This window comes from Chiloscyllium punctatum, chromosome 32, assembly GCF_047496795.1.
Source record: "Chiloscyllium punctatum isolate Juve2018m chromosome 32, sChiPun1.3, whole genome shotgun sequence".
NCBI classification, from domain to species: domain Eukaryota; kingdom Metazoa; phylum Chordata; class Chondrichthyes; order Orectolobiformes; family Hemiscylliidae; genus Chiloscyllium; species Chiloscyllium punctatum.
In genome coordinates, this window is record NC_092770.1 from 12470204 (window position 1) to 12497949 (window position 27746).

General features: G+C 38.7%; 1 protein-coding gene across 5 annotated transcripts in view; it reads right to left on the minus strand.

Moving 5' to 3' along the window:
* Window positions 1-27746, minus strand: part of mgat4c (mgat4 family member C) — a 416483-nt gene that overhangs the window by 119388 nt on the left and 269349 nt on the right. For 4 of the 5 annotated variants that reach the window (XM_072551647.1, XM_072551642.1, XM_072551645.1 and 1 more), the window contains one exon: window positions 10450-10559. The gene's annotated coding sequence lies outside the window, so the exon portion shown is untranslated. Of the gene's footprint in view, window positions 1-10449; window positions 10560-12765; window positions 12887-27746 lie in introns of those variants that run through there. The other variant, XM_072551644.1, reaches the window with a different exon arrangement.

Below are 27746 nucleotides of genomic sequence, written 5' to 3' on the forward strand. Positions count from 1 at the left end.
CTTGCCTCCTCAGAATCGTTTTCATCAGGATTTCTAATGTCCAGCCATATGCATGCTGTCCCTTGGACCCTGAACTATCTGACAATGTGCTGCTATGCACCAGCCAGAGAACACCATACTCTCAATGGGAGCAGAGGTATAGTGCTCACGTTTTGTCGAATTAGTAATTGAGTACTAAACCTGCAAAAACGCTAATTTGCCAATAACAAATGTGGTCATCAGCAATGTGGACACAAATTCCATGCTAAATTCCCAATTTCAAACAGATTGGACTTATAAGCATGGTTCTCATCTTTTGGCCAAAACTGTCCTATTAGCATCTGCAATGGAGACCTCCCTGTTTATCAACTTCTCATTCTCTTCAAATATATTTAAAGTGTTTCAGAGACACTTATCAGACTAATACCTGAACTGAGTGAGGAGTTGTCTTATGAAGAAATTTTGGATAGACTAGCCTTGTATCTGCTGAGGTTAGTAGAGTAAGAGGCAACTTGATTGAAACATAAGTTGCAAAAGGCTGTCGACAGGGTAGACAAGCAGAGAATATTTCCTCTTATGGGAGAATCTCGAACTAGGGGACCTACAAATTAAAAATTATGGGTCATCCATTTAGGATGAGGAGAAATCATTTTCTCTCAAAGAGGATCATGATTCTTCAGCATGTTTTCTCAGAAAAGGTGGTGGAAGCAATGTCTTTGAATATGTCTCAGACAGACGCAGATAGATTTATGAAAGGTTATTGGAGATAGGCCAGATGTTGGAATTAAGGTTATAGCTAGATCAGCCATGATCTTATTGAATGGCAGAGCAAACTCAAGCGATTTAATGGCATAATCCTCCCCCTAGTTCTTACGTGCATAGGTTTATCAATGTGGAACATCTCTTCATCTGTCACATTCAAATTCACAAAAAGGAATCTATGTATTTCTGTAATTCCATGCATTCTTCTTCTCAGTTTGCATTGTCCGCCTTCAGGTACAGTAAAACAATGTTTACATTTTTGATCACAATATCATTTATATGGGATGACAGTGACTGCCCTTGATATCAAGGCTGCATTTGATGGGAGTGTGGAATCAAAGAGTCCATGCAAAACTGCAGTCAATAGGAATCTGGGGAAAACAGACCACTAGCTGGAGTTATCCCTGACACAAAGTAAGATGGTAGTACTCACTAAATTCTCAGATACGGAAGCAGTCCATGTCCAAATTCAGGAAGACCTGGATAATATCTAAGTTTAAGCTGACAAATGGCAAATGATATTTGCTCAAGCCAAGTACCAAATAATCATCTCCAACAAGAGAGAATCTAACCATCACTCGTCATCATTCAATGCCATATTCAACATCCTGGGGACTTCCACTTGCCCCATTACTTTCGAAAGAAGAAAATCTCACCCATTGATTTATCTAATCTTATATCGATGGATGTCTCTCTTCAATAACATGTACCAGAATTAATTTGTTTGTACATTAGCGTACACCTTCTGAAAATCAAGTTTGAATTGTCCTTTATAAAGAGAGCTAATAATTAGTGATCAGCCTATGACATGTTCCATTATGTCTCAGGCCTGCAATGTCCTGGCTTATCACTTTACCACTGATGTGGCATGTCACTTTCCAAAGGTCATTGGAAAATGACTAATGATTCAATTATTTTCTCTTTCGATATCCTGGGATGGATAACATCCAAGTGACTACCTTAAGTAATTCTGTTAACTTTATGTTGCAGCTTCTTTGTAAGTATTAAGATCTATTGTGGTCTTACAGTTCAACATTTTCTGTTCTAAATGGAGGCAAAATATTAAACTTCATAACAATCCTTCAGCATTTGGTGCAAGATGCCCATTGCACCCCCCATTTTCATTTCTTTATGAACCATCCTTTTCAAGTTGACTGGCTGGCTTGTATTCCTATACCCTCTGAGACATTCCAATTACTCATAGCATTTCTCAATATTTTCTTCTGTGTTATCTCCTCCGCACTTCACATATTTTTCAACTTCTCTTCTGTCTTAGCCTCTTTTATTTAACCATGGAAATCCAATCTTTGAGACATACCCCATTATTACCAGCCAGTAACCAATGTGAAATGTATTTTATATCTAAATTTACATACAAGATTATCAGAGGATTAGATAGGGTAGACATTGAAAGTCTTTTTCCTAGGATGATGACGTCAGCTTGTATGAGGGGATCTGCTACCATCTCAAAGCTTGAAGGGGTGCTTGAGGCTACAAATTGAGGGGTGATAGATTTAAGACAGATGTCACAGGCAGGTTCTTTACGCAGGGAGTGGTAAGGGCATGGAATGCCTACCTGCTAATGTAGTCAACTCAGCCACATTAGGGAGATTTAAACAATCCTTAGGTAAGTACATGGATGATGATGGGGTAGTGTAGGGGGAGCAAGCTAAGAATAGTTCGCAGGTTGGCGCAACATCGAGGGCCGAAGGGCCTGTTCTGCGCTGTATTGTTCTATGTTCTATCAATCACTGCTCATCAACTTGTTTGATTTGCAGATCTTTCCAACCAATTAGCTTGTAGTAGGTTTATTTTATGCTGTCCGCATTAGTTATTCTGCAGACAAACATTCTTTATCTTTGATTCTCTTCTGTTCTCTAAGTGTTTGTAACTGCAATTATTTCAATTATGGGATATACTATATATATCAAGAGATAGAAAATCTGTAAAATTTGGAGATCTATAACTAATGCCTGAAGTTAACAGTACTTTGATCACCTCAAATGAGAATCTGGCTTAAGCTTTGGGTGTCAGAATTTCGATAGAACTGAAGATTTTAAGCAAGCATGATAGTTGAGCCGAAACAAGAAAGGACAGGCAGGAGGCTGGAAGAACACAGCAGGCCAGGAGGTGGAGAATTAAATGTTTCGGGTGTAACCTTTCTTCAGGGCTGGGGGTGGGTATAGGGGGAGCTGAGGATAAAGGGGGTGGTGGGGGCAGGGTGGTGAAGTGGGATAGGGAAAGACAGATAGAGGGTACAACCTGGTTGTTCAATGGAAGGAATGAATCCGGTTGGTGGCAGGGAGGAGTGGAAGGGATGGGGAGGGGCTGGGAGGGGAGGTTATTTGAAATTGGAGAACTCAACGTTGAAGAAAGGCCAATGTTTTGTGATAAAATTATGCATAAATCAGTGCAGTTTTTTTTCCCACATACCACTTAATAATGGTGTGCCCATGGCAAATTGGTCTGACAGTCTCACTCAAATTATACCAATGTGCATAAGCTATGACCAGTGAAGCAGTTCACCAGTTGCAAGAGAGCAAGATTGGCTGAGATGCCAGCTAAAGGCCCAAATTCAATCAGAGCAATTGCAAAATGGGGGTGCAACGTGGTGGTTTGGTGCAGGAAAACACCAACCAATGTCATTCTTCCTGCACTTGCTGGGTCTTGCTGCCTTCCAGTAGTTGCTTTTAGGAGCACTAATTAGGCTAGGTACAACTCCAGCAATTCTGAACTCAACTAACCTGACTCCTGCTATGTTTAGTTCAAGCCATTTTTCTAGCTGAGATCCTAAAACAGGCATTAAGCCATTATTCAAAGCCCTGATATTGTGATTTGAAGAAGAACAGGAGAATTCTTGTGGCTTTCGATTATTTTTGGCCGCATTTTTATCTCTCAAATAACACCATCAACTGGTAACTTATCACTAAATTAAAACCAGTGAACAGCAGGTGCTGGAAATCCAAAATAAAGAAAAACAGAATTTGCTCAAGAAACTCAGATGCTGCCAGACCTGCTATGAAGAGAAAACTGAGTTAAGGTTTTGAGTTCAGTGACCCTTTTTGAGAACTGTTCTGAGCGAGGGTCACTGGACTTGAAATGTTAACTCTGTTTTCCCTCCACAGATGCTAACAGACCCACTGAGTTTCTCTTGCAGTTTCTGGTTACTTGTCACACTGCACTTTGAAGGGCATTGGTGTCAGCTAATTGCCTGTCAAAACATTTGGTCTTCATAATTTCAGTACAATCCCAATATGATTTGTAATGCTATTACTAAGAAAATGTGTTTTTGCTGCTCAAGGTCCATCAGTGTCGGATATACAATTCATTGGATAGTGAGCAAATAAACAATCTCCAGATTGTTTTGATTTATAGGTGCACTGATTCAACCACTGGGATTAAACTACTGACTTAATGCTGGATTTGGTCCCATTGATCAGAAAAGGGAAAGCATGACTTGGCTGAATGATGGAGGCTCCTCAAATAGAAGTTAGCAATGCATCGTTCTACTTTGAAGATAACTGTATTTAAACAGAGCTAAACAGGCTGAGAACTTTATTTCAATTAACCACAATCCATAAAACTCATCCCTACCGATTTTTGGTACTGAGATTTATACATCCATTCACACACTTAATTAATATATCTTCAATTTATCTAGCCTCAGGCATTCCTTCAAGCTTTGAGATGGTGGCAGATCTCCTTCTTTATAAATCAACATGAATAAAATAAAACCCAAAACATACCAACTGACAACATATTGTATTCTATTTCTTCCTTTGTACATTCAAGCTCTAAGCATCCATTTTCTGGTGTATCCAACAGTTTCTTTGAACTTGCTTCTTCCTTTGTAAAACAATCAGATAACTGATTGTTGTTATCTGTCTATTTCAATTTGGAGATTTAGACATTCCCTGGCATCTATCAAAATTGCAATACTGATCCTTGGTCTTTTATCATTCGCACATTCTGTTGAGTTTATGTTATCCCATAGTGACTTATTATCAATGTAGCACTCAAAGAGAGTGGCTGCTGAATAGCTTTTAGCACTTCTTCCAATATTTCTGCAAGGAAAACTGCCAAATCTATCACCACAGCAAGTGTGAGAGTTTCCACCACGAAGGTACACTTTACTCTTCTGATACTTTTAGCTTCCCAGGCTAAAGGGCATCATTTATCTCTCTTTCCCACCAGGAAAATTACAAACCTTTTGGCTTTCATGAATCTATTGCAGGAATTTGTAAAGGAAGCATCAATAAAAACAATACGTTTCATGTTCTCGACATCTGCCAATGATGGAAATTTTAATACATAATGCTACTTTTAAAATTTTCTCAGTGATCATTTGCTCAAGTAAATTATATTTTCCACCTTGCAGGCTTTCATAATTGTATCCTAGTCTAATACTTCAAAATTGGCCATTCAACTTGTTAAACCTGCTCCACCGTTTAACATGGTTATCATCAATCAAACACTTCAATGTCTTTTCCCCACAATATCCCCATAATCCTTTATACCATGGTAATCAGGCATAATTTATTTCAACCTTAGACATTCTCAAAGATTGAACTATCACATCCTTCTAGGTAGAGGATTCCAAAATTTACAACCCTCGAAGTAGAATGTTTGCTCCTAATTGGCATCTGAGTTATTTTTAGCATTGAGCCCCTGATTCTATTCTGCCCAACCAGGGGAATATCATACCTGCATCTACCTTGTCTATCTTTGTAGATATATTCATAGAATCCCTACAGTGTGGAAGCAGGACATTTGGACCATCAAGTCCACACCCAACCCTCAAAAGTGCATCTGACCCAGACCCACTGCCCTGCAAGACCGCTATAACCCCGCATTTATCATGGCTAATCCATCCAGTTTGCACATCCCTGAAAAATATGGGAAATTTTTCATGGCTAATCCATCTAACTTGCACATCTTTGGACTGTGGGAGGAAACTCACACAGATGCAGAGAGAATAGCGATTTTGTGGAGTTTGCATAGAGAGTGGAATTTGAACCAATGTCTCTGGCACTGTGAGGCAGCAGTGCTAACAATGAAATCATCCTGCATTCTTCCCAACTGTACAGTTTGCATAAGGCCCAGTTTACATAATCAATCATAGGATAGTCCCACCATTCCATGTACAAGCATGGTGAACCTTTGTTAAACCTGCTGTATGGCAATAATATCCTTTGTGGTTTTCTTTGGGTGCCCAGTCAATACAGCTATTCAATTAGACTGCTCAATTCCTCTATTTCAGTTTTACAATCTGCAGCATCTGTTTTGACTAATTTTAGTGGGGCTCACATTTTCCAACAAAGATTGCAATTGCAAAGTGACACTTGATCCATTCTGCCTTACAAAAAAATCCAGTCTACACCAAAGGTCTCCAGAAACCCAACTTGCAATTTTGAATTCTACTTTAAGCCCAATTATGATGATGTGCTCAAATTCACTGCTACAACCCCACAAAAAAAAGTTATTTGCATGTATAATAGAGATGCCTGATTGCTGCCTCCTCACCCTTTCAGTAACTCACAGCAAGATTTATTTTAAACTGACAGCAGTCCAATTTTACTAAGACAGACATTACTGAGAAGTACCAAACTCAAGAAGCATCATTTAGGCTAGTCACACATTTATTAACCATCAGAAAGGTTCACACATTTAGTAAGCCACAATATATAAAACTCTCCCTGATGAGCTCCACACATCGTATATACAACCAATTCACACCCTCTGAATATGCCCATTACCTGTTCTCTCATTCAATTAGGAATCAGACATTTTACCTTGCAAAGTACAGAATTTTGAAATCAGACATGATGTCCATGGATGAAATGGTAAGGAGCAACAGTTCATAAATGTCCATGGGATTCTCGCTCCATTAGAGAGGGACAATTAGCTCTGTATAGCATGAGGGTAACGACTCCACATGCATCAGGTAGGGTAAGGAGGCTGGGCTCCATGATTTGCCACAGCCATTAAGAGAATTTAATCTGCATTGTTGGCTTTATTCTCCACCAAATTCTAGTCATCCAGCCAAGTGAGCTAACTGACCCCCATGATCGGACGCTGAACAAATTGTTCCTGCTCAGTTTGACCATAGTGCTGTCTTACTTAATAGGTCTTGACCGTCAAACCACATTTTTAAAGCAGTCTGTCAAGTTTGGAAGATCTACAATAGCATGTTCAAATTTTGGTGCTGCTACAAAGTTTAAATGAATATGTTCACATTAGAAATGCAGGTGATAATAATCCAGGTCGTTAACTGTTCCATCTTCCTTCCCAGGGCAGAGGGCTACACAATTGGTACACTGCACAGATATTTTGAATTGACATAGAGTCTGCTGATGTGCAGCAGCAGGAGCTCTTCTCTTTTTGGCAGAAACAGGAGTCTCACTTTGATGCAAGCAGCTGTTATGGTATTGCTCCAGCCATGAGCTTGGTCAGAACTGATGACCTAACCACATGTCTGGTGTTGGAGAAGTTGAATTCTGGCAGTGACTAGAGCACCCTCATCCAATTTGGCTACATCTTCCACACACCCAGTGGCCGTCTTGGATTTTTAAAAAGGTGTACTGCAGCTGAACGTGCATAGAAACTGATAGAAACTGATTCAATACACTAATCTTTTGAACACTTTCAATCAACTTGTTAAGTTTAAAAGATCCTCGAATAATATATTCTGAAAATATGTTGCTTCAGTAGATATTATCCAAGGTTAAAGTATCATATTGTTTCATAGAGCACAACGGTTCCCATAAAACATAGCCACATGCTGGACCATTTCAAACCAAAACAGTCATGACCTTTCTCTAATAACAATGAAATTTTCGAGCATTTCTAGATGGACATTTTTTGGACAATTGTACATGCTGATACATGTTAATGCCACTTGATATAAATATAAATTATCACTTGCTCTATGCAGCAATGGCAATACCACTTGTGTGCATTGGAGTAAATTACCTAATATAAATGGAATAACAAATGCCCTGCAGCATTAGAAATGAACTCAAATATGTTTTCAAGTGGCAAATGTCAAAAAGGACTTTTCTTTCATTAACCACACAGGACATAAAAGGATAGTTGCATATATGGTGATATTATTCATCCTGCAAAAAAAATGTTCACACTGCACTTTGCCAAAAAAAAATCAAATTATAGAACTGCACAAATGACAATTTTTAAGTGGTGCTTGAATCAGCAAGTATAAAATGAGTTTTGTAATCCAGATAATTTGGAGCAAAGGCCTGTCTTCTAAATGACATTTCCAACATCCTTTCAAAGAATATGCTTTTACATGTGAAGCCTAGGCTCTGTTTGAGATATATTTGTATTCCAGCTTATTGCCACAGGCAGATTTTATTTACTTCAATTTTATAGGTGGTTTTGAAGAAGCAGTTTGCAAAGAAATATAAAAATTTGTACAGCCTCAGTGTCACACATGATTGTAGTCTAGCCTGTGTTGTAGCTGCAGCAACTACAGATCAAATCCCAGTCAATGGGTTTCTTCTTAAGATCTCCTGTGGCACAGTGGTTATGTCCCTACCTTAGGGTCAGAAGGCCTGTGTTCAAAGCCTACCTGCTCCAGAGACGTGTCTGAACAGGTTGAGTAAAGATATGGATAAAAAAGATTAGTAACTCTGGAAATCATAGTATTGCATTTTACATGGAGACAGTGATTCTGTCCACTGCCAGGCTGAATTTAACAATCATCAGTTAATGAAAGCAAAAAATTCTGGGCTTTGTCTTAGTAAAGGAGTGCAGCAGCCTGAAGTCATACCACAAATATGCACACAAGAATAAAGTAGTGAATTAGCATTACAAAGTATTCTAGAATATATTCCACATCCATTAATGGGCCTTAATTTGGATCTATTCATGGATATCCTGGACAGAATCGTCTTCTTGAAATTATGGCTTGGATCTTCCAAGGAGGAACAATCATGGTTGGATTGACACTCCACTTAAATGTTCCCATGATTCAATGCTCCTCTTTTGCAGTTTTGCAAGTCTGGCTTTTCCACAAAATGAGATGCATGGATCCTTAGAAGAACTCTGGCTGTGCAGGGACGAGGAATGGGAAGGCAAGACATACTACAACAAATGCCTTCAGAAGGGGATATGAAAACTTTAAAGGTCCAGTGTGAATATTGGTGAAAGGGTGAGTGGATGAGAGAGTGAACAGGTGGAGTAAGTAATATAGGTGAATAGGGTGGGTGAGGTGACAGGTGTGGTGTGGGGGCTAATTCAGGTGGGGTTGGGTGGGAGACTAGTCAGGTGAAGTCAAACAGTAGCTCTGGTTGAGTGTTTAAGGGGTTAGTGGAGCAATTGGGATGTCAGCTATGTAGTTAGCCAGGACTTAGATTTGGAGTTCACTGTCTAGCCTTTTTAAAAAAATTTAGTCATGGGATGTAGCTGTCACTAGCTGGTCCAATGTTTATTGTTCATCCACACTTACCCTCCAAAAGGTGCTGGTGGGCTGCCTTCTTGTGCTGTGAAATCAATTTGATGTAGGGATACTCACAATGACTTGAGGAAGGGGTTACAAGATTTTGATCCAGTGACAATGAAGGAATAGTGATATATTTAAAAGTAGGATTAGGAGTGCTTTGGAAGAGAATTTACAGGTTGTGTGTTCCATGTATGTGCTACCATTGCCCTGGGTAACTACCAGATAAGCACATCAGGACTGCTCAAAGTCTCTGACTCTAGCTCCATGTCAGAGATTTTAATGGAGGGCCTTGGGAAGTTAAAAATTTCACAAGTAGTTCCAATGGAAGTCAGCCAGTCATTATTTTCATTGGTACTGACATACATATCTGGTCGATGATGATCTGGCCACCGAAACCTTTGGGCCTCTATATTTGCACCATTTAAGGCAAGTCATGTGGGAAATATTTTTATACATTGAGAAATGTTCAAACACATTGTTCAATTCTCTGTAATATTTTTTGTGTACGTCCCCGACACATGTATACAGCAGATGTTCCACAGGAACAGAAATGGTAAGAAGAAACACAACAATTAATGCATAATGAAGGCTTTATGTATACTACGAAAAATCTTATGCTTCCATGTACTTCCCATTTACTAAAACTTACTTTGCTGTCATACTTGTGTCACGGTTTTGTGTCAGTTTATTCTCCAGTAAATTCCTATGTCAAGTTGGAAATTTTCTAGGCTGTCAATTTGCAATTACATACTTTCACCAGAAGTGATGCTATGGAATGACATAGCATCACAGTTCTTCAATTTATACAGTGGAGAATTTTCATATACTGCAACCAACTCCACCTTCCTGCAGTTACCTCAAGTATTGCTATTTAACTTTAAACATCATTAAAGTGAAGCAGGTTATAGAAGAAAGGATGTTGTTTTATTGCACAAATCTCAGAAAGGTACAAAACCGTTATTAAAATTGGATGTCATCACGACATGCAAAGTCTTAGCGTAAAAAGATCTTACACTCTGAAGATCAGCTGGTACTCTGCTAAAGCCTTCACATCAAGATTACAGTTGCATTATGTACAAAGTAAACATTTAATCCAGACTGTATATGCAAGTCTTACACAAAACTTTTTAGCATACATATTCGTTAATAAACTTTCAGATATTTAGCTTTATGTGGGCTAACATAGAAAAGCAGAAAACACAAAGGATACAATAAACTACTTGAATTGGAAACTAAATTGTACTTACTTTCTTGAGTCTTGTTGCCCCCAAGCTTCTAAACCTGCTTCAACTGCAGATGTTTATTTGTCTTGACTCCCTGAAGGAAAGTGGTGCCTTCACTGCATATGTGTATTCATCTGGTGAAGCAAACCACAAGACTTTTTCAGAACCCACGCAATTTTAAATCAATAATTTTCAATTAAATGAATGCCAGGTGAATTCTGTAACAGACAGCTAACCTGTGCCTCTGCATTACCACTTTGGAATTGAAGGTAAAATTCTGCAGCTTTATTTCCAAAGACAGTGATAAAGTTACAAATGGGTCAAGTTTTCTTTTGTAACATTGGTTTTTGATTGTATGCAAATTAACTCTTTATCCATAGTTCCAATCTACTGGAGTGTCTTTTGATGATCATATTTGGAATAGCATATTTGATCATTGCATTTAAGTTAATGCCATTTGCACATTTAAGTACTTTGGACAATATCCTCAGTCTTTTCAGTATCTCTACACATCCGGCTAAGGAGATCCATTGACAATCTGACGTCAGTATAATTCCACTCTCAGCAGAATCATTTTTTAAATTCGACCTCCAAGCTGCAGACCAAGCCAACTTAGAACTATCTTATTTGTCCATGGGTGGTGCTGTATAGCTTAATATATTATGTGAATAGTGTTATAAAGCTATCTAAGTCTGGGTAGATATCATCCACTGTCTGATATTGATTGGATTTGTATCATCCGCTCAAAGTCCAATGAATTTGATTAAACATAGCCTAACCCTTCTGAATCACAGAAGCACAATTGTTCACATTACAGAAGGAAGCCATCTGGCCCATTGTGACTATGCTTGGCTTTTTGCCAATACAATCTAAAATTAATCCTACAGACCTGCCTTCTCCCCATAGCCCTTTCTGTTCATGCTGGATCTCTCTCTATTCACTTCCAGTCCTTTCAGATCATTAGGTTATTTCTCATCAAAAGTCAGAAAAGTATTTTATCACTATTGACCCCATAATTGAAGTAAAGTCCACAGATCCATAACTTGAGAATGAATTCCTTGTCTATATGAAGTAGGGCCACACTGGCTATTTTCTGTTCTGTTGGGATAACACCTGAATCCAATGTGTTGGGAAAAATATCAAAGGGATTTGCAATATTGTGAGCATCCAGATGAAAACTATTCACATCTGGAGCCTTGCGTATCACAAATTTCTTTAACCTATGCATATATTTTCTCTCGTGATTCTAAGAGTTTCCCATCTATTCCTTCTTCAATATTACTCTCTCAGTTCAAACATCTTTTCCCTTTTGTCAGCAGCAAAGGCTGTCAAAAAAATATTGACTTAACAATTCCGCTGTCTCCCTGTGCCACTGGTAAATGGTCAAATATCCCTCTACAGCTTTCTCTTGCTTCTAATATATATGAAGAATACCTAACTATTGTCCTTTATATTTTCCATGCTATTCCTTGACTTCTTTGGACATTAATGACACTTTTACAACTTTAGTGTTTCCTTGACTCATTTCTGAAAACACAGCTCCTAGAATGTAAAATAAATTTCCTAAAACATTTCCTTTTTTCTGTCTGCGTCTTTCCAAAGTTTTGTACTTCTTTTCACTATTTTAGTAGCCCAATCATTAATTTGGAATAACAACTGAAATAACTGCACAGAGGCTGGTATCCTGACACCAAGTCACATTTTATTTACACATGCATAGTACTTGACACCGGTCCAGCTCCCTCAGAGCCAGCTCTCAGAGTGATCAGAACCTCTGACACTCCTGTTTACATCTGTCAGCTGGGATTCCTTGTTTGGGGCCAATTATCTGGTCCAATCAACGAACTCATGTTTTATGAGGTCCACCTAGCTCACATTGTTACAATTACTTACAACAACTAAATTATTTTACAACATAACTGTTTCAGTATTAAAATCTCCTTGTTATTTTTCTGTTATTAACTTTGCATAATTTAACTTACTGAATTGTTTAACTTTTTAATTCTAAAAGCCATTAGTGCAATTAAATGGATTCAACTAACAAATTAAATTCACAATTTTTATCATTTCTGTATAAAAATACAGTATTTTAAAAAGACAAATAAATTGGTTTCTAGATTGATGATCATGTAACACTTTCCTTAAGGGATTCATTTGGAGAAAACACATAATTTTTAAAAGTGCAGCGTGATCAGTTTGTTACTTACGCCTTTTCAGAATATCGGAAACAAAGAGGCAACAATAACTTAAATAAGGAAACATGGCACATTTTAGACAAAGAAAAGATTTTCTTAAATTTATTAAATTTTGTTAAAACTATTTTCTTTTCCAAACTCTTACCTGGTAAAATTAACATGATATTTTTTGACAGTTTTGTAGACCTCCATTTCCGAACCTCGTATTTTCCAAACGTGTCTGTGGCTTCATAGCGTAAAAAAAGATGCTTGTTGTGTCTCAACAAATCTTGTCTGGTGTTGTTCAATTGGAAATACGTCTATTGATGTGCTTATTTTAAAGATAATACTACTTTAGGCATAATGATCAGACATTTGCAGTTTCTCTATTGGATTTGACACAATTAGCATGGATTTGTTCAGTGATTAAAACATTAAATCACAAGGTATGGAGCAGAATTAAATACACTAAACCGATTGGCATGGTATTGTTTTTTAACTAACCTAACTCGTAAACTATTATAGCAATGAATCCTTTCAGACATGTTTATATTTTATTTTGTTGAGAAAAAAGGACATAAATTGTTTCTCTTGCAGCCACCGAGCATTATTTGGATTTGAAAGCAAATAACGTTTCTTAGGGTGGCACAATTAGCCCTGCTGCCAGGACCTGAGTTCAATTCCACACTTGGGCAATTGTCTGTGTGGAGTTTGTACATTCGTTTCATACCTGTGTGGATATTCCCCCACCGTGCAGAGATGTGTAGGGTAAGTGGGTTGGTCATGGGAAATGCAGGGTTACAGGGATAGGTCGGGGGGGGGGGGGTGGTTCTCTGAAGCATGCTATTTGGAAGGTCGGTGGGGACCCGATGAGCCAAATGGCCTGCTTCCACACGAGGGATTCTATGATTCTTAGAACAATTGCATTATACTTCAAATTTCCTGCTGAATATTGTGGATACGAGTCAGAAGATATGCTGTTTTATGGTACTGTACATTGATAACTGAAATATATCATATTTGCAACATTTTTTTCTATAATATGTTACACATTGCATCACCCAGACATTTAAAACATCTCATCACAGTTTCAATAATTACCTTTTTAACCTCATCATAGTCTTTCAAAATTCTTCTCCCCCGTCATTATTTTACACTCACATTATCTTTCTCCTTTCCAAACTCCTTGTCTCTTTAATAGTTGCTTTCAGTGTCGTCTCTAAAGCTTTTCATTTGTTTACATGTATTTTCCTTCTTGCTTGGTGCTTCTATCATTTCTGCTGTTACTTCCCATCTTAATATATTACCCACTCAATAATGCTTCGGTGAATGCTCCTTCACTAATTCCCATGTTACTTCAGCAAATATCTTAGTGCCTTATGCCATTTTGTAGAATCTGAACTGTATAGAAACTGAGCCTTGAAAGCAAAGAATCAAAGTTTCCATGTGCCGGCAAATGGGCGATATCTTAGGCATCCTTCACTTGTCACAAAAATGTATAACTGACCTCAGCTGATCTTCTGACCTGGGGACTGCTAAATATTTTTGACAAGCTGCTTGCCTTCAGCAGAAGAGTCCATCAGGAGTTGGGGAGAAGATTTTACATGACAGAACTTGAAGATCTGCTGAATGTTCTCTTGCTGGCAGTCCCCAGACTGACAGTAAAACTTTAAACTTGTCTGACAATCATTTTCACCACATAGCCTGAGTGATTGCACAGACTTTACAGTTATTAAAGTACTTCCTCACATAAAATTAATTAAGAAAGTAAGGTTAGACATTTTAATGTCATTTCAGTGTGAGCATAACTTTTAACCTGAACATCGTCTGGGATCTTTATGTCACGATGACAATTCATCTCGAGCTTTTTTTCACCACAGTTCCATGGAAACATCAGCAAATGTTTAACAGTTGATCCTGTCAGGAAATCCTGGAATACTGCCACAGCTGGTTTGTATTGCTGCCAATCATTTGCCTGTTGTTTGTTTTGAATAGAATGGTGATAGGTTTAAACTGCAACCTGGGAGTGTGGCAGTGTATTCTGGGAGTTGCAGCACTTCTCATTTACTGATTGGCTGAAATATTTTGACACAACACAAAAAAAATTGTTTTTCATGACGATTTTAAATATTTGGTTGCCTTTTCAAAACACAGCATGAAAGAAATTATACCTTGGTTAATTTTGCAAGTTTCATGATGCAAGAACTATCTTTGACAACAATTTCATCAGAGTTCTGTGGGCAAAGATACAGTTCACATGCTAATAAAGAACTCCATTGAGCTAAAGCATATAGCAAAGGCTGTGAAACATTTTGGGACAACTATACGTTGAGAATAATACAACAGGACAACACATGGAGCCATTTGATCCATTGAGACTGCGCTAGCTCTTCCACAGAATAACCTAGTTAATGACACTCACCCCAATCTTTCCATATATTCCTGTAAAGGTTTCCCTCATTAAGCCTAATATAATGCTAATCTTTCTTATTAACATCATTGCTAACCAAATTCTGATGAAACGCTACAAGCCTGAAATGTTAACTGTGTTTCTCATTACGGACCCTGTGTATTTCCAGCATTTTCATGAGTTATTATTGTTTTCATTACCTGGTAATGATATTTTCTAACTTTAAGAAAACACTTGATCTCAAACTACCTTAAAAATGTATGTATTATTCAAGAATACAAATATTGTCAATTTCCTCCTAACAGTATCGGAGGTGGGTATTGGCAGATGGAAGTTAACTCCACTAACTTGATGGAAATGGGTGATTTGATAGTTAAAAATATTCCATCTTATTCATATTCCATGTTACATATCTGCCATTTTTATATACCTCCACGTGGATGGCATCTATTTTAGTGTTGGAGGCAATTTCTTTTAAATATGGAGATCAAGTTTCAATTATGCTACAGAGCCACCCAAAGATTAAAAATATCAAAGCCAAATGAACCAATTTGTCAAATATTGGGCTTACAGTTGTTCAAGTTCAGAATGAACCAAAGATATTCAAAGGATGCTGACTGATTAAGCCAGAATGCTCCCTACTTATTTTTAAAAATAGCTGGAAATGGTTTCTGGTGTCCAAAGCCTCAGGGTTGGAGAGTTACATGGTTCTATTGGCAAGCCATTGAATTGTGATGAAGTCAAAAGAGACAGCCTTCCCCCACTTTGTTGGGAGAATTGAGAGAATGTAAAAGCGAACTTGGAAGTAAGCACTCAGCTATGAAAATTTGGGAACAAAACCTAGCCCAGCAATAAATGTGTTGCGTATCTCTATGTCGGTTAGAATCAAATTGTTAATTAGGGCAGATTAAGTGAACTTTTGAACTGAAATAGTATGACTTATTTAAATTATTTTCTTATTCTTCAGGAATATTTGTGGTTATTTTGAAATAGGTGAGATCTCATTACAGATCTCATTTATTTTAGAGTCAGCAAATTAATCAGCTTCATGATTCCTTGGCTGCTGCCTCTTGCTCATGTTTTTTTTAGGGATGCATGATCCATAAGATTGACCGAAGGTTAGTGAATTAAATAAACTCATTATAGATATTTGTTTTAAAACCTGCTCGAAAAATGTTATCATACAACTGTGGAGCAGATGGGACTTGTAACGAAGCCTTCTGGTTCAGAGATCATAGTACACTACCTCAGTGTGACAAGCGTCCTTAGCAAACCTCTTGCACGTTGCCTCCAGAATGTGCAACAATGTGGAGTTGCATATTTGAATAGGAAGTAAAATAGTTAATAAGACAATAAGAAATAAGAACAACAGTAGGCCATTCAGCCCCTTGAACCTATTCTATCATTCAACTGGATCATGGTTGAAACTACTTTCCTCACTTCTGCTTTCCTGTCCTTTCTGTGGAATCCTCGATTCTCCTACAAGTACCTATCTATCTCTGCCTTAAATATACACTTTTCCATCCCGGTCACTCCAAACGGTGAAGTATCCCGAATAGTGAAGTTCCCAGATTTGATCTCTTTGTAACCATGTCTCTATAATGGCTATGAATCCCTACAGTATAGACAAGAGCCATTTGGCCAATTGGGTCCATCCCAATCCTCCAAAGAGCATCTCATTATCAATTCTGTGATAATGAGTTACAAATACCCACAACCTTCAGAGACAAAATTCCTCCTCATCTCAGGCTTAAATTGGTGACCCTTTATTCCTAGACTGGGCCTGGACTCTCCCATAAGGGGAAACTTCCTCTCAGCATTTTCTCTGACAAGCCTCTTAAGAATTGAAATGTTGCAATGAGATCATCTCTCATTCTAAACTCCCATGAGTAGAGCCCTAACCTTTTTATCCTTTGTTCAAAGGACAATCCCTCCATAGCAGGGATCAATCATCTTAGTGAACCTTCTCAGAATTGCCTTCAATGAATTTATATCTTTCTTTAAATAAGATGACCAAAACTGCTTGCAGTACTTCAGATGTGACTTCACCAAAGACTTGCACAGTTGCAATAAGACTTTCCTGCTCTTATACTCAAACCCCCTTGAACTAAAGGCTAACATTCCACTAGCCTTCCAGATTACCTGCTGCACCTGTATCTAGTTTTCTGTGTTTCATGTACAAATTCCTTTCTCAATTTAAATAATAGTCTTTTCTTTTATTCACATTTCCAAAATGAACAACTTTGCATTTTTCTACATGATATTCCTTTTGCTAACTTTTTACACATTCATTTAAACTATCAATATCTCTCCAAACTGTTTGCATTCACCCTCACAATTTCCACTATCTTTGTGTCATCTGCAAATTTGGCAACAGTACATTTTCACTTCCTTCCACCAAGTGATTAATATATATTGGAAATAGTTATGGTCACAGCATTGATCGCCGTGGAACTCCTAACCACAGCTCGTTGACCTGAAAAATGAACCTTTATCCTCACTCACTGTTTCCTGCCTAATAGCCAATTATGTATCCATGCCTCCAACACCATGGTCTCTTATCTTATGATTCAAAATTTTGTGAGGTACCTTGTTGAATGCCTTCTGGAAATCCAAATAGAATACATCTACTGTCCCCCTCTATCCATTCTGGCTGAGATGTCTCTGAAAGCTCGACATAATTTAATTAGATATGATTTCCCTTTCACAAAACCATGCTGATTCTGCTTGATTAGATTATGACTTTTGAAATATACTGCTATTACATTTTAAATAATTGATTCCAATACCTTTCCAACATTTGATTTCCAGCTAATCAGCCAATAATTAACCATTTTTTGCTTCCACCCTTTTTTGAACAGGGATGTCACCTTAGCATTTTTCCAATCCTCCAGTACTTGCACAGAATCTAACAACTTTTGAAAAATGATAACCAAGCATCCACTTTCTCTCTCTTGAATTGAAACTTTATATATATTAAATTCATGGGATGAGAGTGTCGCTGGGTAGGCCAGTAGTTATTGTCCATCCCTAATTCTTCAGAGGGCAGCTAAGAGTCAGCCACATTGCTGTGGCTCCGGCATCACATGTAGGCCAGACCAGTTAAGGATGGCAGGTTCCATCCCTAAAGGACAGTAATAGCCAGATGGGGTTTCAATCAACAATAGATTCATGGTCATCATTTGGCTCTTAATTCCAGCTTTTTATTGAATCCAAATTCCTCCATCTGTCATGGAGAGATTGGAAACAGGGTCCTCAGAGCATTTGCTGGATCTCTGGACAAACAGTCCAGCAAAAATAACAATCTTAAATTCAATCGTACTATGATCATTACTTCCTAGGTGATCTTTCATTGAGAGGTAATCTGACTCATTACCCATTACCAGATCTCAGATAGCCTGCTCCCTATTTGACTCCATGACATATTGCTCTAGGAAACTATCCTTAATGCATTCTATGAATTTGTTGCCATAGCTATCCTTCCCACAGAAGGGCTATGTTTGGTTGGGGGCTGTCTGTACATTATTCTTACCAATGTTTTCTTTCCCTTGCTGTTTTTATCACCTCTTCCCAAATAACCCCAACATCATCTGAGCCTAGATCATCTCTCACAACATTGCATTTCTCATTAACAGGGCTACCCTACCACCTTTTCCATCCCGGTGACTCCAAACGGTCAAGTATCCCGAATAGTGAAGTTCCCAGATTTGATCTCTTTGTAACCATGTCTCTATAATGGCTATGAATCCCTACAGTATAGACAAGAGCTATTTGGCCAATTGGGTCCATCCCAATCCTCCAAAGAGCATCTCACCCCCATCCTATCCCTATCATCCCACATTTACTGTAGCTACCCCACCTAGTCTGCACACCCCTGGACACTATGGGCAATTTAGTTCGGCCAATCCACCTAACCTGTACATCTTTGGACTAAGGGGGTAAGCCCAAACAAACACAGGAGAACATGTAAACTGCATAGACAGTTACACAAAGCTGGAATTGAACTTGGGCCCCTGGTGCTGTGAAAGTGCAGTGCTAATGGCTGAGATTTGTGCTTTCAGCTTGTCTACCTTATTCCACATACTTCATGCATTAAGATACAAAGCCTTCATGTTTTCAGATTTTTGATTTTCCCCAACACTTATGGTTCCTTGGTATAATATGACATTCACACATTCTGTCCCTTCCTTTTACTTTAAGTAACAATCAACCCCATCACTAACCTACAATCCTAACTTCCCCTTTACCTTTGACTTTATACTTTTACATGCAGCTAAACCCACCCACTGAACTATTTAGTTTAAATATCCACAAATAGGGCTATTCACAGCTCTAGTTATGCGATTCACTAGCACTCTGGTCCAGCACTGAAACAGCTCTCTCCTCCCCCAGTACTGGTGCCAATTTCTCATTAATTCAAATCCATTTTTCCCACACCAGTCTTTGAGTCTGTGTGTTTATCTCTTTAATCTTGTTGACCCTGTGTCAATCAGCCCAGTTACTCAGGTAGTAATCTGGAGATTATTACATTTTTTTTTACTCTGCTTTTAATTTAGCCCCTAGCTGCTCATATTCTTTCTACTTGAAGCTCAAAGATTGATCTAGACTTCCTAGCACTGCTGTCTCACAACGCCAAAGAGCCGAGTGTTATTCCAGCCTTGGGCAACTGTCTGTATGGAGATTACACATTCTCTCCGTGTCTGCATGGGCGTCCACTGGGTGCTTCGGTTTCCTCCTCCAGTCCAAAGATATGTAGGTTAGGTGAATTGGCCATGCTACATTGCCCATAATGTTCAGTGATGTGTAGGTTATTTGTATTAGTTAGGAGAAATGTAAAGTAATAGGTTAAGGGAATGAGTCTAGGTGGGATACCCGTCAGAGGGCCAGTGTGGACTTGTTGGGCTAACTGGCTTGTTTCCACACTGTAGAGATCCTATGATACTATGCGGTCACTACAAACCACAATGGGGTCAACCAGCTCTTATATCATGCAGGTACAACACATCACCTGGCCCAGCATCTCTGTTTTATTTACTTTGTTCTTAACTTGATTTTTAAAAAAACTTCTTACTGGTCTTTTAGCTTGTAATCTGTAAGTATTTCTTATTTACCTTCAATCTGAAAGTAATCAATAATAATCTAATTAGCAACTATTATCAACCAATGAACATATGGTTTTCCTGTGATGTCACTTTGTTTTGTGTTGGGCTGATCCTGTGTTGCAGTTTATTCTGCTGAAAAGACCTTACAAACAAAACAGGCAAAAAAGCATCTATTCTCCTCTGCACTGAATTCCCACGCAGCCTCCAAAATCCTTGATTTCTATACTCACTCGGGCTGTATCTCACTCCAGTTGTGATCCTTCCTTCCTGACTGTGTGAAGATAACTGCTTGTGCACTTTTAACAGACTCTGTCTTAAATAGAGGTGGGCTTTTGCCCGAAACGTCGATTTCGAAGCTACTTGGATGCTGCCTGACTGCTGTGCTCTTCCAGCACCACTAATCCAGACTCTGTCTTAAATAGAGCTGAGTTTACTCATGCTAGTTAAGCTTCAGTAATAATCAACACCTACTGAGGCACTATGCAGACAGGTTAACACAAGCTATTCAGCCTTTTAAGCAATTAAGCTGCAAATTTATGATCCCTAGATCAGATTTAGAGAAAAAGCATTTAGTGAGTCACAAACAGGTCATAAACCCTTGTACTTGTGTGAATTCTTTGCGAGTCACAAGACTGTACGCTAATGAGAAATTGTAAAAGTGAAGCCAAACAGTTTGCAGTTCAGTGCTTAAGTGCAGATTTTTCTTTTGTGTCGGTAAGTTTGTACAAAAAGGGCAAGCCCTTCTAAAACATGTGTCTTTCTAGAAAAGTCTTTCTTTGTTGTTAGTAAAAATAGTAGCCTTTTTATTCTGTCAGGTATCCAAAACAGACTTTCACCTCGCGGGTATAAGAACTATCCTGACCAATCCAAACCTTTCAGGACAGAGTATCAGAGGTTAGAAGTTTAATTGTAAGTATTCCATTCTTTCTCAAGTAGGGATCTAAGAGTCAATTAATTATGAATAGCTTCACTACTTACAAAGCTATGGCTACTTAGAGAAGGGTAGCATGGTGGCTTAGTGGGTAACTGCTGCCTTACAGCACCAAGTCGCAGCCTTCAGATACTGTCTATGTGGTGTTTGCACATTCTCTCTTGTCTACATGGATTTCCACCGGGTGCTCCAGTTTCCTCCCACAGTCCAAATATGTGCAGGTTAGGTAGTTTAGCCATGCTAAATTGCCCATAGTGTCCAGGGATGTGTAGGTTAGCCATGGGAAATGCAGGGTTACATAGATAGGGTAGAGGGGTGAGTCTGGGTGGGACGCTTGGAGAGTCAGTGGGGATTTGTTGGGTCAAATGGCCTGTTTCCACACTGCAGAGATTCTATTCTTTTCTAAAAATGAAACATGAACATGTTTGAAAGATGAATCATGGAGATAGCCTTTGAATAAGTTGACACAAGCAGATTTGAGGCTTTCCCTGTCATTGCTTGTGAAGATTTGTTGGATGATGTGTAAATCTGACTAGGTACATTAATAGAGAAGAGTGGCAGATGGTGGAGTGTTTTGTTACCAGATTGACAATATAGGCAACCTGCTTGGATAACTGCCTAACCAACTGGCATACTGGGTTGTGTTAGGTTGCTGATTGAAGGCAATCAGCATTTGATCAAAATATTTCTTTCTCTAAGATGAACATATTTCAAAGCTGGAATTTGCTATAAATGAACAAAGATTTAATTCAGTTGTATAGAATTTCCTTGTCTGTTTTAATGAAAGTATTAAGCTATTTATTGTGAGTGGTTTAACATTCCAGCAGAACAGTAGGTAAAATAATGCTTTAAGCAATCAGTTGGGAACACAATCAGCAATAATATCTCTGCTATTTGTTTCTTGCTTCAAGGTGTGCAGTGGGTGTTGTTTAGAGTATATCTGTTATTACACTGCTTCATGATTTTTTTAAAATCCTTTTTAAATTTTGCTTTGGATCTGCATTTTTCTGTATATAATATATTGAATAGATACATTGAGTTGACTTGTGACTTCAAGAAACCCTAACAAAACTGGAGTGAATGGGAAGTGTGGAAAAACTCTGCACTGGTTGTCCAACATTCATCACCAATCATAACTCTTCAAGATATTGAGAAGTTCACGTTTAAGTATTGCAAAACTCAAGAAATATTAGTTTGAGCTGAAACTGAACTGGACTACCCTATATAAATATAATGGCTACAAGAGCAGGTCCAATGTTAGGAATCCTGCAGTGAATGGCTGACCTCCTACAAACCATTTACAAGATCTAAGGAAGGAATGTGATTTAATACTTTCCACATGCCTGGATGAATGCAGCTCCAACAATACTTAAGAAGCTTGACACCGTCCAGGACAAAGTGACCCACTTGCCTAGCACCACATTACTCCCTCCAACTTTGACCCTCGGTAACAGCACTGTGTACCAGATACAAGATTCACTGCAACAATTCACTAAGGCTCCTAAAAGACCACCTCCAAATCCATCACCACTTCCAACTAGAAGCATAAGGGTAGCAAATACATGGGAACACCAGCCTTCTGCAAGTGCCCCTCCAATCCACTCACCATCCTAACTTGGACATAAATCCCTTTTTCTTCAGTGGGTCAAAGTCATGGGATTCTCTCCCTCACAGCATTGTGGCTGTCTGAACAGTGAAAGCATCAGTCTGCACCAGTTCAAGAAGACAATTCACTACCACTTCCAACCAAGAGCAGTTATGAGACAGACAATAAACCCTGGCCTAGTCAGTGTGCTCACATCAGATAAACATCCAAAAATAATAGTTTGCCTGCTGTCCTGAGAAGCCAATTTATTTGGAGCATTAACACTCAACATATCTGATTGGCCAGTAGCTCTTGCTGGGTGAGATTTGCAGCCATGCCATCTTGATACCAAGGCAATCTGCCAGTGATTTTGCCATTGCCTAATGGTCCAGCAAGCTTCCACGTCTGGGACAATTTGAGTCTCTTGCAGGCTTCCTAGCCAGCAACCAAGACCCCCGATGCCTCACAATGATCTGATCAAAGTTTCAGGTCAGGCTTTGATGAAAGATTATCAATTTGAAAATTATTTCTCTTTTTCTCCAACAATGCTGCCTGTTGTGCTGGCAGTTTCCACCATTGTTTTTGGTTTTACTTCAATCATTTCCAATTTATTTTGTGTGTGGTGTTGTGACGCTGAACGTATTGAAACCTATCCCTTCTGGTTCATTTCCTGCCTAAAACAAAAATGCTAGGTATGTATTATTTCATGAAGACATTTTGGGGAAAGATTTCACCTGTGGGGCAGTCAGATGTACCATTTCTTTATGTTTAGTACACCGAGCAAATCTAATTGCAGGAATATAACTATCTTTGCTGATTCCTTCCTGTGGCCAGATAGCCCTATCGAGGTCGGCAGCCAGAGTGGGCAACATTTGAGCAGCAAAGCCTGCTGGGTCTTTCAGAACAGGTCAAGCACAAAGCATCCACAAAGCACAAAACAAAGGCAGGCAAGGACAAGCCCAGAGCTGTCCTGGAAAGTGAGGCTGGTTTGTGTACTGGAATACAGTAAGCAGACACATTGGTGTCCCAGGTTCCTGCCATGACCATCTATGAGAGGGTGGGGATTCCATTGGACACCGTGATCTTGACCGGGAAGATCGATTGGTTGAAGGCCAGAGAACCTTCTGGAGGAGCCTTCTCCTGCAGGGAGGTATAAGAAGGGACACCCGACAGCCATTCCCACAACAAAGCCTCAATGAAGCCCAGCAATGGAGCTCCAACCACTTGGAAAGAGGGGGAAGGTGACCACATGGGAGACCAACCTTCATCAAGCTCATCACAACTATGTACACAGCCTGGTCATGTTTAGCTGCAAGGGTAGTACCTGTTCCTGGTCTGGTAGCCAATAGTGGCTCATTAGGGATTGTGTGAAAGACTTAATGTTGCGATTCATAGAGTAAATATTGTAAGAATCAGGAGTTCTATAACGAAGGAGTAGGCTTTCAGATAATGTTCAGCTATATGGCTCCTTGTGTGTCTTTAGTGTATTTCGTGAATAAAATTGCATTGAATTGCAAGTTGATTCAGATTCTTTTGTTTGTCTCACTAGTATACTACCTGAGTAAAATGCATTTACATAGAATCTGATCAGTGCCCAAAGCATGGACAACAATCCACATTTATCCACATGAATCTGATATTTTTTTACAACATCTATTTCAGTTTCCTCACGTCCAGTTCAATTAAACTATTTTCTATGATGTTTTTTAGCATTATTTTGCCATGCCATCTGCTGTTTTAACAGCTTTGCAGTGTGAGTTCAGAGAGAGCTTGTGTGCAAGCATCTCAAGCAGTATGACTGTCAATATGACACAATATAGAATATAACTCATTGTCAGGTCAAGCTACATTTAAAAAGGGCTCATAAGACACTTCAGTACTCTTAAAATAATTCTGTGCAACTTTCTAATATTGTCAGAGCATGAGGACTCTCAAAGCATTTCATATTTGTCAACTGAGATTAGTGTTTTGTGCAAACACGGGAACAGATGTCATTGCATTCTCTCCTCACCCTCAAAGCTCAATTCTTATCCAGACAAAACAAATAAGGTTTCCTAAATGCTATAATCCATTCTATGACCAATATAAATGTGGCTTGATTGCAGTACCACATACCTTTATCTTCCACTGTCACTGGTTCTCCAACATACCCCCTACCCAAACTCAGGGTGCTCATCCCTGACTTAGTAATATACAGTCAGGAGGCTGGAAGAACACAGCAAGCCAGGCAACAGCAGGAGGTGGAGAAGTTGACGTTTTGGGTGGAACCCTTCTTCAGGACTGACTTCGGGGCACCCTTGACACTGATTCCAAGGAGGTAACACACCATCCTCAATTCATGTGTACAGCTGCAAGATCAATGACCTGCTCCACTAATTATCAAAATTATCAAATCTCTCTGGCTCTTCCAGTCTTCATTAACACCGCTATGCAACTGAGTCCCGTGTGTTGCCGTGAACTTAGCTTTGGCTGCATATTCCGCAGATTAACCTGTTTTAAAGCAGGATGCATTCAGGAAACTTCTGTATTATCTGTCTTTTACTTTTTAACTACCTGATGATCACCTATTGCCGATCTTGCTGCATATTCTTATGTGCAAAGCACAGAGCTCCCAGTCTTATGGATGCACACAATGATATCAGCTGCTGCCAAGTTCCAAAACCATGAGCTCAAGTTGCTGTAACTGACACCACTTACTGCACAGATGTTACCCAGAACACAAGGAAAGTCCTGGAGTGTCCATGTTCCTGAGATTGAAACAGTCCCTTATTGTTAGGCAACCTTGCTGCTGCTAAACTAAACCTTACCAACACTAATAAATTTTACAGCCATGCATAAAACCTGGAGAGTACTGATAATTTAAATTTAATGTTGATCTTGATCTCTGTGCACCTTCTGTGTAGCCATAACATTGTATTCTTTGCTCAGTTCTATTACCCTGAAGTGCTTTGTCTGGTTTGATCTGCCTGTACTACATGCAAAATAGAACTTTTCACTGTACCTAGGTACATGTGACAATAATAAAGCAAATTTAAAAGAAAACGACTAATACTAAACATACTACATTGGATATAACAAGTCTTTCTTAAAGCACCTCTTTCACACCATCCACTGAATACACATATGAATCAAATTTGGCTCGGCAGACTGTCTATGCCTCACTCACATCATGACCATGCTTCAGGTAAGATTTTGTTGCAGTAATTAACTATCAGGAACCAACCTTAAAATATCAGTGACCTTTAAATTGAACCTTAGAGTGTAATTGTTCACACGTATTCAAAAGTATTGAAAATTGCATTTAAATGGGTTATCTGTGAACTTTGGTTTTGGTATTATAGTGATTTAAATCCCAAAAACCTTTTCAGATTTTAAAAATAATGCATTTGCCAGACCTCTTTGATTGAAGCTCCTTTAAGTCTTTGATAAGACTTTGATCAATATTTGGGCAAGTTCAAAGAATCAGTTGTATTGAACTCTGTGGGGTCTGACTATTCAGCTGTGTAATATTATCTCAGCATAAGTCATTCTGACATTAATAGATTTAGCTCAGCAGGGATTGTTTACTCAGCTGGAAGGAAATGCACTTAGTTTGATTCGAAGTATGACGAGCATTAAGTAGGATTAAGTGGTCAAGGTTTTTAAATGGTTCTCTCTTTATTTTGGCTGACCACTTTTTATAAGAAAGTGTTTCTCAAGGGGAGCATCAAAACCTCACATTTGATTGACAATTAAGTGGGTATATTTTTAAAGAGTTTGAAAAAACTACTTCAAAATCTTATCAGTGTTACAATATTGCTTAAGTTCTGTTCATAATGGATATTCATGAGTGATTATGGAGAATGTATGGAGGGGTCATTGTGATATGAAGAGGTGTAGAGGGGGAATCATAAACTTGGGTACATAGACAGTGAATGGAGGAAAGTTGGGGTACGGGGGGGGGGGGGAGGTTTAAGTGGTGAGGGGTAGAGGACCAGATGATTATCTGGAAAACTGAGCTGCTGTCCCAGTGAATTGAGGTGGTTCTTCTAACATATCAGATTCAGCATCTGGCCACTTTCATTCCCATGTAGGACCTGCAGTGGTCAACACTTCACCCTGCACCTAACCCTAAGAATGAGCTGACTTTCCAATGTTCAGAGCATGACATCAGGAAATGATCCAACTTGTGCATCCTGAACAGAAAATAAAAATTCAGTGCAGAGGTGAAATGGGTGACATTTTGTTCTACACCCTGCTCCATTGCCACGCCCTGTCAAAGCCCACAGTAAACAACATTGAGAGAGATGTAAATCAGGCTGGCTATTGTTCATTATCTGACAGCAACAAAGAACAATTTCACTTCCTTATCCTTTTTCAGCAAATGTTTATGTATATCACATTGTAAGCATGTCATAATGAAGACTGCACTTCAAAAAATGGACTGATTTGTCCTCTGGGGACAGATTTGAATCCAGTCCAGAGAAAAGAGTCTGAAAAGATTTTTTTTCAACGTGATGGATGTTAAGGTTAACAGCTAATTGAATCCTAGTGGTCTCAATCCAATTAAACAAAGACATGAATCCACATTATACAATTGTGCAAGGTCAGCTCCACAAAACCTTAATATGATCTTTAGGGGATGTATTAGTATTGTCATTTGGAGGTATATTTTTTAATTGGGCTCTCAAACATTTTATCTGTCATAGTTATGTATTTGTCATGGATTATCTATACTGTATCTGATTTAAATGTGGTTAAGTCCAACACTGGGGAAAAAAGAATAAAAATATGAGGTTTCATTCTAATACAAGGAAAAATAATGTGGCCAAAGGAAGAAATATCTGACAAAATAAACCAATTGTTCAATGTAGGCTTAGAAACTGATTTGACTTGAATTTAGATGGTTTGATTGGACTGAGGCATGAGCTGGCCAACAGCAAGCAACAAGTTCCATCCATATAGATCATTGACTTGAAAATCAGCAACACTTCTAGGGTGTTTCAAATTAATTTTAGTAAGAGTACAGTGTAAGTTAATTAACCCAAGACCTGGAAAGGTAGTGCTTGGTCTTAAGTTAGGGATTCTGTTTTCTGAGGACAATATTTGGAGTTATCATGATCCCAGCTGTTGGCAAGCC